Below are 17,050 nucleotides of genomic sequence, written 5' to 3'. Positions count from 1 at the left end.
AAAAGAAATCAAAGTAAATCTAGACAGAGTAAAGTGAGTGAGTTTTGTTTTATGCCGCAGCTATTTGACGTAAGCTTGATCATCGATCTATGCAGTTGGGATACAATGAGGATGGAGTAAAGACAGGTCAGGAGACAGAGAACACTTGGTGTGATCTAGTCGTGCTAGCTTACTTTAGATAACATTGTAAGCAGATGTCAGGAATCTGTGGGCTTGTCGAAGTGCCAGTGTGACACTGGACAATGTTGCCACCACATTCTGAAACAGGCCTAGGCAAGTACATGTATTAATTATAATCCACCAACACTACCCCATGTATTATGTTTTGAGGTCATTTAAAAATACTTACTTTTTTAAAAATATTTTGACCACAACTGATACGGTTCTCATAATTTTGATTGTTGCTCAGCTGTCCTTGAAGGATATATTTTCAGTCTGCATGATCAGTACGTGATCCTAATGCTGGTAAAGCTGGTTGTTAGAGTCATTTTGTTGATGTGATCAGCGGTGATCCTGGGCCTGTCTGAACCTTTACCATGTTATTTGGAAACATGTGACTCTCCTCATACTTAAGACAAAATACAATTCAGTCCAGATCACTCCTCTGTGTTACAGGCTAATGCAGTGATGTGGTTTTGAGAGGCTTTTATGGAATGTCCAGTTGATAATAGTGACTTCAGCCAGCGCTCACATCCAGTCATGTGATGAGAGACGGACACAGGCATGATACTGTGCTCGGTTGGTGCTGTATAGAGGAGCGTTGAGCATACTTTGTCATCGACGCTTCCGGAACAGCAGGTTTGTGTCGTGATTCTGTTTCTCAAAGTGTCTGAAGTTTGCTCTCTGTTTCTTCAGCCTCAAAACAAAGTGATGCATCCAAGAAGAAGGTTTCCGTGAGACACACCTTGGTTGACAGCAACTATAAACCAGATTATAAACACAATAAAACAACAACAAAGTACAAACGCTTGATATATAAAGTAAACTCACTTAACACAGTGTCAAGTTGTTGTCACTGTTTTGATATTATTCAATAAAACGGTCGAAATACACAGTTCATAATGATTTACGCGTGTATATTTATGAAAATTTCTCAATCAGCATTAAGGGAGGTAACTCCATATTCCTTGCGCGCATACATTTGCACACCAGTAATGTATTTATTTCCTTTTATATGATACGATTTCATCATTTCAAAGAGACCCTTGTTGGTATAGTTTAAGTCAGATTTGTATCACGTGGAGACCAGAACAGGTTCCCATACTTCAGGCTTGAAAATCTTCTTCTTCCGCGATTACTGGTTTACTGCAGCTTCTACTACATAGTTCACGGGGCTTTGTTCATACTATCAGCCACCGGGATTGTTTGCTCCAGGTCAGGTCATCTGATGTTTCCGTCCGTATACCTAGCCTGGGAATACACCACGAAGATAATGTCGCTTGTTACTTCATTTACCAAGGGAAATATAATTTCTGTAATCTATGTTGTTGACGCGAGACTCATGTGTCGTTTATGAACGAGAAAGACAATGACATTTTTTCAATTTTAAAATTGATATGGCATCCAGGGGTGACCTTACAAATCTGAAACCTGAAACACACACTCATGTCCAGACACTATTATTTACAGACTCCATATAGAGGAGTGTCGCGTAGAACTAAACTCGCTCACTCACGCACGCAATGTTGATACACTGTTGTGTAAGGCCGTAACGCCTATGTCGACCAGGCCGTCAGGGACTCCGGATGTGTCGAGTGTTGTCCTGGCAACATGGGTTTCGTCTGGTTATTCCCTGATGTATGGTATATATAGTATAAATACAACTTGGTTCTGTTCCGTGACGAAATGAGTGCACTCAATCACAACTTGGTAAACGACGTCCGAATGTAGTCACGGATATTAACATTCAAATCTTAGAAATAACAGTAAATGGGTAATGGGAAGGATGGCAATAAAACGTGTCACCAGTTTCTTTCAGATCTCTTTCTTCTTGCCGTTAAAAGATATATACACAGTTGGTCGCGTTCATACTTGAGTTCCGCATTGGCATGAAGCGCCATACAATCTCGTCAACTGACCTATAACAACTCGTACAGGCTTATACCACAATAAGATTCTGCACGATAGGGCAAGAGCAGCGATATTTGCATAGTTATATACAGTGATTTGATTATCAAATGTCGTTTTTGTTAAACTCTGAACGATTCAAATTGTTTCAGTTTCCATTACCAGAAAGATTTCATCCGATTTCAGACATAACAACTGGAACAGAATAAAACGGCAAATAATGATACAAGTTGTACGATTTTTACTTAACATCAATGATCCTCTCTTCTTCTTGGTGCTAGTTGATGAAACCTTCGATGTCAACAAGTATGCCCGCTTTGATACAGGTAATGTTGGTGTGGACTATGATTTAAATAGATATAAGAAGTACACCAGCTTCAAGTGACAGAAGAAACGGAAGATGATGTAGCCCTGAAATGTTCCTGTGCTCTAGCTGATCTGGTTGCAATGCAGTCGATGTGCCCGGCGCTCCGTTGTTCAAAACAACCTTAGCTAGCATCATACTTAAATACTAAGGTTAGAGTTACGATCACCTTAGGAAAAAGATACGGCTGTTGCACAAAACAACCTCAGGGCAACCTTAACTCGGTCTCCAACCTTAGCCACAACCTTAACTAAGGCTGAACTCTTCAGCGCTGGAGTAATGGAAGCGTCCTTAGTTACCACGTGAATTCAGCGTGTCCAGCTGACCCGTTCTGTCTCTCTGTACACTCTCTGCTTCCTCAAACGTCTCTCGGTCTCGTTGTATAGAATAAAAGCAGCCGCCATATTCCCTTTCCAACATTAGAGACGCTAAGACTGCGTTGGACAAACTTTAGTTATCAACCTTAACTTAGGGTTAACCTTAGTTAAGGTTGTTCCGTGCAACGGGAGGCTTACCTTAGTAGGTTGTAATCTTAGAGATAAGGTTGACCTTAAGAGAGAAGGTTGTTTTCAACAACGGAGCACAGGACCTCCTTTCACAAAGCCCCAAGGTAACTTTAGTGCAATGTTAAAGGGTCTGTGAGACAGACTAGTGGATCACGAGAGACCAGGATCGTCCTACAGTATGTACAGCCGAATCTCAATATCTATTAGCTATCATCAGAAAGCATTAACTGCATTCACACAGGCAGCTACAGACGCTCGATTACAAGATCTGAACATGGTGAACAAAGCTCAAAGCGCGTTATCGGTGGTAAAGGTTACTGACAATGTTCCTTTCCCAATGCCTTCTATTGACAAAGATCTCACAGACTCCCTACCCCAAACCTCATAGGCAGAGGCATACTTTTGACAAAGTTACGTTTTATGCCGTTTTAGCATTATTCCAGCAATATCACGGCGGTTCACACTAGGAATGGGCTTCAAACATTGTACCCTTGTGGGGAATCGAACCCGGGTCGGACGAACTAACGCTTTAACCACTAGGCTACCCCACCATCCCCACCATGTCATACATATGCTTCCCGTAACATACGGTGTTTTGAATCAGGCTGTGTAACAGCGCTGCCACTTCTCTCTACACCATGGAAGCTAGCTCCACCAAAACTGTTATTGTTCTCTGAACAGATGCAGTGCAGTTGCTGTGGACAAGGAATTCTGACATGTACTTATGCTGGTACAGAATGGTTTGCATCAAATAGATGCCTGTTCTACGAGGCACAGTTGCAGTTCTTTGCCACCTGTTAGTCCGCCTTTTCTATAGAACTGTCGGAAACAGATTGTTTTTCACTTTTATCTTCATCCTGGTTTTCGGGCCTCTCGGTAACATTAATGAGAGGCCCGCGAACTAGGATGATCTATCTTTACAATTTATGTAGTTGATATGTGAAAGTGTGCAATATCTGTTAAACTAGGTTTTGTCTAAGTACAGTTCCAGTCGTAAGGAGATGGGAAATGTTAAAAAGAACTTTACGCAGGTGAGATTATTGCAGAAATAAGCAACGCGAGTTTGTTTTCACTTATTTGGGACAGACCATGGATTTACGCAAGTTAGTGTGCAATGACATTGTTTACAAACGACACTTTTTAACTGATCATTTTGAAAATAGACCTAGCTTCATCATAAACGATAGCTGACGTAAAAATCATAAGTTTTATGCTGTAAGTACCAAGGATGTAGCTACCCTGGAGTCTCACTATCACCATGCTTTAGAAAGCTTGCTCCAGCAGGACTCACGTGTCCACATCTTTCACATGGTGACATTTTAATTGTAACACGTATGTGCGCAGGGAAACCAGAATATTAACTCCAGTTGCCACATGTATATTTTATATTCCACCAGCTACATATGTGACCTTGTCTTCCGTAGTGGCTCCATAGTCCTGATTTTAAGAAGAAACATCAATAATGAATTCAGTTCCTCAATATTTTGCAGACTCACAGAGGAAATATAATCTTGTCCAGGTCATCAACACTGTCTGTCGCTTAGTGAAAGAAACTGTTCATTTTCATGTGATATGCTCATCAGCAATGTCAATTAACTTGACAACGGACAGCAATTGACCATCGTCATTAAAATCGTTGCCGAATAACTTGCGTATTGTTGGTATGTATGGCGTCATATAGTGACAAATCGTAGTTCACCAACAGTCTTATACATGGCACAATGCAACATTAAATTATGCTCATTAATTATTTATCCATATTCCGTCAGCCACGGAAAGGTTTTATTTGTTTGATTCGTTGTAGTTTTTATTAACCCATGTGTTTTTCGTCACACATAGCAACACCGGAATGAAACGCAAATGACATTGTCAAGATTTTTCAAATCTACACATTTTACAAATTCCCAAACCAGCAGATAATAATTTATTGATTAACGAAGTAATTCGATAACTATTTCCGCTTCCTTATCCCACCATCTCAAGAGGACAAGCAAAGAACATAATAGCTGTTACAGATATCGCAGACTGACCAAGGTCAAGCCGTGTCCATGCCTCGGAATGACCACCATTGTACATGGTCTTACCTCTCCGTAACAGGCGATTTGATATTTATCTCGACTTTGTCACAATTATACGGCCGTCCATCATTGGCGGTATTTAGCTGATGATGTTGTCGTTGTTGTGATGTGTCGCGGCCTGCCCCAGACCCTCAGGGATGACCCGGGATTAAGTCCACTTGGTACACGTTTTGTTATAAACAGAAGAACATTTTCATAATTAATTTGAACTTGTATCAATGACGCTCATCCTGACATACGGTGAAGTACAGGGAGATAGCGTCGACTAAGATTACGATCAAACAGAGAAAGAGCTCCGTATGGTATGACCTTTGGTTTAGTGTCAAACAGTTATCTTAATTTTATCTATTTTACGAAAAATAATTCTTTTGTGACCTGGCTTAAAACTGATAATCGTTCAAATTGAAGCTGTTTTTGTGAATATGGAATCAGTTTTGTCACTTTAATTTATTGGATAGAGTATCCCGACTGTTTTTAGAGTCGATCTGCGGAATTCTACCCAATTTATGTAAATTCCTGTACGATTAGCCGTTAGACCTATGATATGGCAGTGAGTTAAGTAAGATACCCAACGCTTCTGGTTCATATTTCCTAAAGAAACGCATTTTCCCGACGAAAGCTAAACAAGGTTTGAAGAAACATATAAATATGTCCTTCTTAAGAACTTGAACATTCACAGATGAAGTTACCAAAGCCCCTTTGTGATTTTGCAAACTCATTTCTCCTATAATGTCTGTAATTTAACAACCACTCAAATCGGTTTTCTTTTAAATCTGAATAAAACCACAGACCTACCATCTACATCGTCAATTTGTATCAATGCTGTAAATGAGCTCGCCAGTCTGTACGACGGGCTATATATCCTACACGACAAACCAGTTTATGCCTTCACAATCTATGTATATATCGGTTAGTATGATATGGCACGTTTAAAGGAATGATACTCTACTTTCTGTCCAGGGCGTTCATCGCGTTTACTCCCAACAAGGTGACGATTTGTCTTGCAGTCGGGTAAATGTTCCCTAGTATATTAACATCGTAATTTATTAACTCAAAAATCTTCGCCAGGGCCGCGTCCCACAAGGCAGTCCTAGGAATTCCCATACTTTAATACAGACGTCGGCAGCTGTATCGATTGCTCTGTGTAACGAGGTTCCAGCTATTCCAGGTTTCAGCTTTATCAGCTTCTGTGGAACAATTGTCGAGCGTTTACATCTAGTATTTATATAATCAGATATAGTCTTGTATCGTATCCGTGCATGTTGAGATGACGGTGCGGATAGCGTGTACGACACCGACCACCTGGACAGCGGCAATAAACGGCAGTAATTGATTAACTGAAATGGACACTGTCCGAACTGTGTGGTCAACCACTCCCAGATGTCCGGTGAAAAGGGACGGATAATATTCCTCGCTAAAACTAATCTGGGAAGGACAATAATAAAGCGTCTTAATGGCCACTGCACATCCTTTCACAAAACTATAAAGTGTAAATTTTAAATTTCTAGAGTTTCTGGACTTAAAATGAACTGGAGCGGCAATTGCGGTTACATTTTCCACAAACCTATTATTAAACTCCATCGCGCATGGAGTAGTAGATTTGGGGTTCTGGATCGCTTCATTAATCAGTTTTGATAGCAAACAGTCGGGTCAACTATTGTGAATCTAAATTAAGCAATTAGACCTCTGCCTAAAAGGAGATCCAAGATGGAGAAGAGAGATATGAAATTTCTAATTGAGTTATACGATTTCAAAAGGAATACAGTTTCAAGATGGGGTCACCGCAACACAAAGAAACCGACCTGCAAATACAGCCTCGGTGGCCTATTCGTTTCGTTCGCGTCGCGCTACAATTTGACACTAACCCTCTGAGCGAAGGGTTGCAAGACAGGAGAATAATATGTGTTTTGGTGACAGTGGTAATGATGATTTTATGATACAATTAACAGCTGACACCCTCTGACGGACACTAGTAGCCCCACCCTCCCTATTAAAGTATAGGGTTACCCCCGCCAGAGACGCGTCTTTCACAAGAAGTTATCTTGCTGGATTTGGGCTCAAATTATTCTGTCTCAAGTCTGACGAGACAGCTAGACAAAATTGGCAATACTGGATTAGCCTGGTCAAAAGATCAAACGGAAGTTTGCCGCGACCATCGTTGTCCGATTGTACGAATCACTGACTGGATTTGGAAATTCCGTTCGTCGTGGGTTTTTTTTTCTCACAATAAATCTACGCTCCTGAACGATGAAAGAAGTTGTACAACTTTTTAGCGTGATACGGGTGGTAATGATAGGTTTAGCGTTGTATCAGAGAGGATGGGGAATCTCATTTGTACAGGATTTCCCTTCTTCTAACAAGCCCCCATGTGCTCCACCTGGACAGGTAGATACGAGTAGATATTTGTCACTGGAGGATAGTTTCATATTGCAAAACGGATTGACGTTTGAAACATATAATCACGGTATTACCTTTAAGCGAAACAGATTTAGTTTTTAAGGAAAACAACTTTACCTCAAGAAAATTCTCAAATTCCCGACTCTGCGAATCATTACCATTATAGTTTTACATGTGAAGATAGTTCAGTATTTTGGCCATGGGAATTTTGGAAGCAGTTCTTGAAGAACACAAGACCTCTTAAATCTCGCTTCAGGGATGATACGTAATACACAATGTGCGTGATCAATAGTTTAAAGCATATCCGTTTCCGGATTATTTACGTTGCTGGATTTGAATGATGTTGTTGACAGGTTCTTTCCAAATTCCAGTATGTTGGGTTCTGTCTGTTAACTAACTGATGACATAACTTCGTGAGGACATGGTCACTGAGTCCAGTAAGATACTGACAGCCAATTCTATACGCAGCTCGCTCGTTGTCCGCTCGTCGCTCCGGGACTCGTACGTAATGAACCTGTGTCACGTGACCGCTCGAAGCGGACATAAAATTTGATTTGACTTCGACAGGTAAGTATATAGATGTACATGCTGTTATCGAGTTTGTTAAACAACTGGTTATGAAATCATGTGTGCAACTCAAATCAAGTTGAAGAACGCAGACAATTTACAGAATGTATTACAATACCATGACCACAAGACAGACTGACTTTACACATCAGTACTGAGTATACGTGTCAGTTACACTTGTTTACATCATACGACGAAGGCCCAGGTTCGAATCACCACGTGGGTTCAATGCTTGAGGGCCATTTTGGGTGTCACCCGCCCAGATTTTGCTGGAATATGTCTAAAAGCAGCGTAAAGACCATACTCACTTATAACTACCACCGACATTCTACTGTAGAAATCACAGCGCTCTCTTGACTGGGTTATCCAGATTGAAATAATCAGCCATACAGATTCGCACTGAAAACTACCAACATTTGTGATATACCGCGTGATTCCAACATAAGTTAGTTTATTTATTTATTTATTTATTTATTTATTTATTTATTTATTTATTTATTTATTTATTTATTTATTTATGTTTATTCCTGGACATATAGAAAAGTGTTACTATTATGTAAACTGCAAGGAGACAGCCTCACTAATTCTGACATCCACACAGTCAACTCTGATGCTACACCTGAAGGTTAGCACCTCAGATGGCAATTTCTCAATGGAGCATTATTTTATTGGATTCATTCATGGATTAGTGTTAAATAAATCTGGGATTTTTTAAAATTAATCCAGTCACATAATTTTGAGAACTTAATAAGTTTTGTTTGAATAATGAATTGTGAATGGAAAAAAAACATTCATGTATTCTGTTTAAACATTATTAATCAAACATATTCAAATTTTAACATGCAAAATTAAATGTGTGAAGTCATTAACAATCACCATTAAAGAAAATATTTGATTAGATTATGTTACCAAAATAAAAACCTCCCTGCAACTATGAAGCAGTGGGCTCAACAAAGGACTTTATCAAAAAGGATTTGCAGATGATGCTTCTAAATATTTATGAGATTAAAAATTCATACTTCTGTGTTAGAGTATTACCAGTATCAACAGTTCTGCCATCTCTGGTGGGCTAGTTTAACAGCCCATAGCGACATCCATGAAATTGTCAGGTTAAATATTCAGGTCTTCACAGATGTGCTGACATCTTTTTGTACTGGAATGTGTATTGTTACAGAACCCATCACCATTGTGTATAAAACATATCCCTTTCAAGCAGAAGCTGGGATGTCCCCTGAGAATATGTTGCATCTCACCAGCTGTAATCTCTTTGCAGAGGTGTTTATTGGTGATGGCTCCATTGAAGCATACCTTTGTTGGGTTTTATCATTTGAGTTCACATGCACATTCTACACAAGGTTGTTTTCTTTTAATGTACGTTGCAGTATTACATACTGTGAGTATTGTATTGTTACATTGTACTTCATAGCCACGCCTATGTCCTGCACTTCATAACCACCTCCATGTCCTGTACTTCATAGCCACCCCTATGTCCTGTACTTCATAACCACCCCTATGTCGTGTACTTCATAGCCACCCCTATGTCATGAACTTTATGACCATGCCTATGTCCTGTATTTCATGACCACCCATATGTCCTGTGTTTCACAGCCACCCCTATGTCCTGTACTTCATGCCACCCCTATGTCCTGTACTTCATAGCCACCCCTATGTCCTGTACTTCATGACCATGCTTATGTCCTGTACTTCATGCCACCCCTATGACCTGTATTTCATAACCACCCCTATGTCCTGTACTTCATGCCACCTCTATCTCCTGTATTTCATGGCCATGCCTATGCCCTGCATTTCACAGCCACCCCTATGTCCAGTACTTCACAGCCACCCCTATGGCCTGTACTTCACAGACACCAATGTGCCCTGTACTTCATACGACACTATGTCCTGTCCTTCACAGTCACCCCTATGTCCTGTACTTCACACTACCCCTATGTCCTGTCGTTCATGCCACACTATGTCCTGTCCTTTACAGCCACCCCTATGTCCTGTACTTCACGCTACCCCTATGTCCTGTCGTTCATGCCACCCTATGTCCTGTCCTTCACAGCCACACCTATGTCCTGTACTTCATGATCATGCCTATGTCCTGTGCTTCATAGCCACCCCTATGTCATGTACTTCATGACCATGCTTCTGTCCTGTACTTCATAGCCACCCCTATCTCCTGTACTTCATGACCATGCCTCTTTCCTGTACTTCATAGCCACCCCTATGTCCTATATTTCATATCCACCTCCTTGTCCTTTACTTCATAGCCACATCTATGCCCTGTACTTCATAGCCACCCCTATCTCCTGCACTTCATAACCACCCTTATGTCCTGTATTTCATAACCACCCCTATGTCCTGTACTTCATGCCACCCCTATGTCCTGTACTTCATGGCCACCTCTATGTCCTGTATTTCACAGCCACATCTATGTCCTGTACTTCGTAGCCACATCTATGTCCTGTAGTTCATAACCACCCCTATCTCCTGCACTTCATAACCACCCCTATGTCCTGTCCTTCACAGCCACCCCAATGTCCTGTACTTCATGCTACCCCTATGTCCTGTCGTTCATGCCACCCTATGTCCTGTCCTTCACAGCCACCCCTATGTCCTGTACATCATGATCATGCCTATGTCCTGTGCTTCATAGCCACCCCTATGTCTTGTACTTCATGACCATGCTTCTGTCCTGTACTTCATAACCACCCCTATCTCGTGTGCTTCATGACCATGCCTCTTTCCTGTACTTCATAGCCACCCCTATGTCCTATATTTCATATCCACCTCCTTGTCCTTTACTTCATAGCCACATCTATGTCCTGCACTTCATAACCACCCTTATGTCCTGTATTTCATGCCACCCCTATGTCCTGTACTTCATGCCACCCCTATGTCCTGTACTTCATGGCCACCCCTATGTCCTGTATTTCACAGCCACATCTATGTCCTGTACTTCATAGCCACATCTATGTCCTGTACTTCATAACCACCCCTATCTCCTGCACTTCATAACCACCTCTATGTCCTGTACTTCACAGCCACCCCCATGTCTTGTACTTCACAGCCGCCCCTATGTCCTGTACTTCACAGCCACCTCTATGTCCTGTAGTTCATGACCACGTCTATGTCCTGTACTTCACAGCCACCCCTATGTCCTGTACTTCAGAGCCACCCCTATGTCCTATACTTCACAGCCCCCCCTATGTCCTATACTTCACAGCCACCCTCATGTCCTGTACTTCACAGCCACCTCTATGTCCTGTACTTCATAACCACCCCTATCTCCTGCACTTCATAACCACCTCTATGTCCTGTACTTCACAGCCACCCCTATGTCCTGTACCTCACAGCCACCTCTATGTCATGTACTTCACAGCCGCCCCTATGTCCTGTCCTTCATGCCACCCCTATGTTCTGTCCTTCACAGCCACCCCTATGTCCTGTAGTTCATGACCATGCCTATGTCCTGTACTTCACAGCCACCCCTAAGTCCTGTACTTCACAGCCACCCTCATGTCCTGTACTTCACAGCCACCTCTATGTCCTGTACTTCACAGCCACCTCTATGTCCTGTAGTTCATGACCACGCCTATGTCCTGTACTTCACAGCCACCCCTATGTCCTGTACTTCAGAGCCACCCCTATGTCCTATACTTCACAGCCACCCCTATGTCCTGTACTTCACAGCCACCTCCATGTCCTGTACTTCACAGCCACCCCTATGTCCTGTACTTCACAGTCACCTCTATGTCCTGTACTTCACAGTCACCTCTATGTCCTGTACTTCAAAGCCACCTCTATGTCCTGTACTTCACAGTCACCTCTATGTCCTGTACTTCACAGTCACCTCTATGTCCTGTACTTCACAGCCACCCCTATGTCCTGTAGTTCATGACCACACCTATGCCTTGTACTTCACAGCCACCCCTATGTCCTGTACTTCACAACCACTTCTATGTCCTGTACTTCACAGTCACCTCTATGTCCTGTACTTCAAAGCCACCCCCATGTTAACAAAGAGAACTATTACTCAATCTAACCCCAGTTGAGAAACACTCAAGCCCTGGCACTTTAATGTCTCCCTGCCATGTGTATGAAGTGCTCGATCCGAGATCTCCCAGTAAACACCCATCGTGCTTCACATGTTTACTCATGAATAATCAATGGGAATTAACTGCCATGTTTGCATATGATTATCTGTTGAGTGTGACCCTGGTGTGACACAGGCTGTGGAGTATTACAGAACCAGACTTTGCTATCCAGGTGCTTATGATGAAATCAGCTGAAAGTGTTGTTTTCAAAACCAATTTCACCTGCTCAAAGATGAATCATTTATGACAAGAAATTCACATGGATGCTTCTAGATGTAAACTTTTCAATATTCAGTTGTGACCAAGGGATCAATAGTTAAAAACACTATCTTATAATTGTTTTGGAACATACCAATATTCAATTCTGATCTGTCAGTCAAGTATTTCATATCACAGTATAAATTTCTGAGAGACAGGACCCAATGACATCACCAACAGCATTTAGTGTGTTTCTCAAGAAGAGACTGTCTGAAAGTGGACGGTTTATTAAGGAGGCCTTCAATGTCACTGCTACAAGTCAAACAGACAAAATCATTTCTATAGCCCCACACAGTCTGACAGAAGACTGATTATTCTGCGTGTATTATGAGCATGTGTGTGAGAATCACCAGGGGTAGAGAGTGAGCACATCTTGCTCTGCTTAACAGCTAGTGTCATTTGTCACAGATTGTGCAAGGACAAGTCAGACAGACGCTGGACAAATCACAGGAACACATATGTGGTACAACTGACAATAGGAGACTTCATCTTGAAACAGTTTTGCCTCAGACAGATCAGATTTCAACACGTTCTTCATGTGTCTCCATGACATCTTTTGAATGCTTCACTGAGGCTTTAGATGCTGTAACCTTTCACAAACAACATGAACGTGCCTCCTATGTCAATTTTTTAATTCTGCTTTGAGAGACATAGGTAAGTACAAAGTAAGAATAAAATATGTGGATAAACAACCTCTATTTTACAATGAAAAGAAACCTTATCAAGCAAGTGATATCGATGTTAAAATCTACACCAAAATGTTGCTCTTCATTGCAAATAAAGACGTTTTTCAGACACATATGCTATCCTTACTGTCTGGTATTGTTGTGGAAGAATAATATTTTTGACAAGGCTTTCAGCTGGCTGGTTCCAATGCGTCTGATCAGAAATGCTCCAGGTTCATTATCTTTTGTGATAATTAAACTGTTTTGAAGGGTGGCTTGATGTTGATGGGGGCATGTAACCATGGATGAAGTTTTGGGTCTCAGAGACTACGGAACAATCACAGGAAACCTCCAGGCGTCAAGCAAGATCATACCATTTCACTTTCTGGGATTCCACAGGAATCCTACTCATGGACTATGTCCCCTCAGGTCAGTTCATAAAGGTCACTATTATACTCATCTCAAAGTCAATGCTAAATCTCATGGAAAACTCAATATGTGTTGTTCTATCATGACAATGTATCGGTGCTTAATTCTGTTGTCATGGCTGCACTGCCTGACTGCTTTGGAACTGTTGGTCCATCGGTTGTATTTGGCACCATCCGATTTTCACATTTTGCCAAACTTGAAAGTACTTGTGACAGGATTATTCAAACGCTGATGATGTAATTTATACTGTGAAGGACTGTTACCTCCACAAAGAGAAGCCTTCTAAGCCAGTGAGATCCAGGCACACATGTATTGTTAACAGGTAGGGGAAGATCTCGGAGGGGATTAGTTGAAGAATAATTAGCAGCAAGCTCCATCTCTGTAGCCATCATTGTTAGACTCACAACCTTCCGATCACACTGTTTATGTCGCATCAATTGTAGGTTATCTCCTGGCAGATCATCATTGTTTCAAGCATATCATTCAGGACAGAATATTCAATCATGCAGTCAACCATGCGTAATGTCCACAACTGATGATATGACAAATGAAATTGACAATCATCTCACCTGTCAAAGTCCCAGGTGTGAAGTCATTAACACTGATTGCTACCTTGACGAATGATCACACCGGCATTGTGTTGGTAGGGGATAGTCCCAGGGTAGAACATGCAACTGATTAAAGAGCTTAGAGTATTTAATTCCATCCTTGTCTCATCTAATCATACCATCAACACCCACTATCTGGGATATTTCTGTATCATATATCCTTAGTATATACAATGTGCGCTTCCTTTGATCTTTCTTTAAATGCATGATCAGTAACCTCTTTGTGTGGCATTTAGAAGTTCATGTGATGAATATATAGGGTATGTCAACAGACATACGACTTCTTCAGTACAATATGTGCAGCATTTTGATGTAGGTGCTAAGACCATCATCAAACAAGTGTAACAAGGGTATAACTTTATCTGTCAATACTCAAGGTGGACCAAGAGGAGTATTCATGTTTTTGCCAGTTGAGACCACATATGAAGTTATCGGCATGTTAGCTATATCCCTTACCTTTGGTATGCATATCATACAAAAGGAGAACATTACATCCAAGACCATTTAGGCGTATGCCATCCATTTCGTCAATAGACATAACTGGTTTCAAAAGTTTGTTGTGTGTAATATCTGTATCTGCGTATAAAAACTCCAGTCAACAACTTTTCACATTGCTCCTGACTTAATACACCAAGAACATCTCTTTAACAAGACCATTACTTGGCGCCAAGGTGTTGTGACCAACTTGTTTAATACTCAACCCTAAATATCAGCTCCCCAGAAACTACAAGATAGAAACATATGTACCCAACAATATATACAAATAATGTTCCCTGTCAAGGCAAAGCAAGAAACTTTGGTTTTGTAGGCAGTTTTGTGAACCCTGAGCACAGCTTCCATCCCTTGCTGTAGTAATGTTTTTTAGGGGAAACTATATCCTGCCACACGCTGGAGGCTTTCTGTCCTGAGACGGCAGTTGGTCGGAGCACGTGCCCAAACATATCTCCACACACAAGCCCTGTCACAGCCATGGCATCAATATCTGTATTAGCTTTCTTCACAAGATGTGCAACAAAGATCAAATATTTTGCATGATGTGTAAACAAGATGATCATGGAAATTGGTAAACATTGTCTTGCTCAGCCAGGGATTATCCTGTTTGTCTTTGGCAATGTGTGTGTTAGTTGCATGCACAGCATTGTGGAAAATTGGAGAGTAAAACATATTTTTATGGCCAGTGCTTCAGTGTTAGCTGAAATGGCAGATTACTGTGTGATTGTACCTGTGTTCTGTATGTGAGGGCCCTACATCCAGGCTTTTGTGTGTATGTGTGTGTGCGTGCGTGCGTGCGTGAGTGCGTGAGTGCATGCACGTGTGTGTGTCTGTCTGTCTGTGTGCGTGTGTGAGAGAGAGAAAACAACACTTAGATGTCGATGAAAGTTTTGAACCTGAAACTTAAGGACCCTTGATAAAGAATTGTGTACACTGTGATAGTGAAGCATGATGATCACCTGATTATCATGCCCAGTTTGTTTCCTTAGAAATATGTTCATCTGGTCAGAGGTCTTTTGATGATGAGGTGTTTCTAACCTCTTTCACAAAAGGAACAATAAGATAGATGCTAGATCGAAAGAGTGAGTATATTTCAAAATATATTCCGCTCTGATACCTTATCAATTTCACTCTTTCACATTGAATGTATTTTCTCTGAAACTGCCGTCTAGTCAGTCGCATGGTTCTGACATACTTTGCCCACGAGTGTCTGTAAGATAATGAGATTGAGACATTTGGAAAATTAAATGTGAAATTTTGCTTAAGCTGACACACATCAATACAGTCATAGTTATGGATCCTCCAAAATGTTCATATTGTTTCATTTTTTATTCTTCAGGTACCAATTTTTTAGAACGTAGTAGATCTGTATTTTCATAAATTGATAATTGACAAGTTAATGAAAAATACTGATGTATCATAAATATAACAATTTCCATCACCTCTAGGAAGTAAGACAGGATGAAACTGTCTGTTTCAGTGATTTCTGTTGGAACTCCCATACTAACAGACATTTTTACCTTTCAACACGTGATATAGATTTCCTAATCAATACCACTGTCATCAAACATTCAGATGTGGCAGTCATGTATGCATATACAGACATGACTGACATAAATTTAAAACAGCCAATTGGAATGTTTCCTGTCCAAGGTTTCATTGACCACTGTTGACCGGCCTGTGTTGACTGCCAGCTTAACGTGAATTGTTTTGGTTTCTGATTGTTTGCCGCTTGTAACCCGACAGAATTTACGTCCGCTAATGACGATCTTGTCATGCTTGCTGTTTGCCGTGGTCCGTCTTTTCTTGTTTTCTGTGAGATTAACATAGGATTAAGATTGTTTTGTTTTAAATTCCTCTATTGGATGAGTATCTTTGGCGGACCATTTTGATATCAGGAGGGTCTCTTGGATTCAATTGACATTGCTTCATGAAAAACAATTCTTATAAATGGTAACTGTTTTGTGAAAATGGCATATTTTGATTGCAGTAATGTGATTTAACACAGATTAGGTATAATCCATGAATTCTGAGCAAACAGCATTCCAAGTTCAAATACAAAGTTGTAGAAGTTGATGATGGCGGTGGTAGTTGTAAGTAGGTGCCCATGTAGCACATGTAGTTGCTGGATGTGGGAGTAGCTGTTGTTGAAGTTGACTACCTGACACAGCAATGTTGCCGCTGACAAGTCTCAGCAGCAAGTTCAGCAGCTGTACAAATAGTGACATTACTCATATGTTGTTTTCAGTGTTCTACTCAGCAGAACTTCTGCAGTAATCAGTATAATTACTGTGACCACCTGAGACTGCAGCATGCTAAACTTCCTGATGATGTCTTTCACATGTAGAGATTATGGTTCATCCACCATATGATTTGTCACTTCCTTACATTGTGAGTGAGTGAGTTTAGTTTTACGCTGGACTCAGCATTATTTCAGATATATGGCGGTGGTCTGTAAATAATCGAGTCTGGACTAGACGGTCCAGTGATCAACAACATGAACATTGATCTGCGCAAAT

Source organism: Haliotis asinina, chromosome 2 (genome assembly GCF_037392515.1).
Source record: "Haliotis asinina isolate JCU_RB_2024 chromosome 2, JCU_Hal_asi_v2, whole genome shotgun sequence".
Classification (NCBI taxonomy): Eukaryota; Metazoa; Mollusca; class Gastropoda; order Lepetellida; family Haliotidae; genus Haliotis; species Haliotis asinina.
This window is presented reverse-complemented; position numbering follows the sequence as displayed.